The following is a 311-nucleotide window of genomic DNA, read 5'->3' on the forward strand; positions in this document are numbered from 1 at the left end:
GGGGGACAGGAGTATGATGTGATTAGAAATAGGAGTTGGAATTATGGGGATATAGGGAGGTCACCATAGGGGTGGGGAGTCTGTATTTAGGACTGTGTGCAAGCTGGTGTGTGAATCACTGGCCTTGTATACTATGAAGGTGACCCTCTGAGGTTGGGTTCCCTACTGTTTTGTAAACTCTTGGGTCTTCAGGTCTCTCCTTGGAGCGTGGCTGTAAACTCCAGCCCTGCCCTGACAGGGTTCCAGTAGATTCGGTTGTGGATACTGACAGCACACCTTTCATGGAGTATTTCCTTTTTTTTTTTTTTTTT

Source organism: Colobus angolensis, unplaced genomic scaffold (genome assembly GCF_000951035.1).
Source record: "Colobus angolensis palliatus isolate OR3802 unplaced genomic scaffold, Cang.pa_1.0 Scaffold36, whole genome shotgun sequence".
Classification (NCBI taxonomy): Eukaryota; Metazoa; Chordata; class Mammalia; order Primates; family Cercopithecidae; genus Colobus; species Colobus angolensis.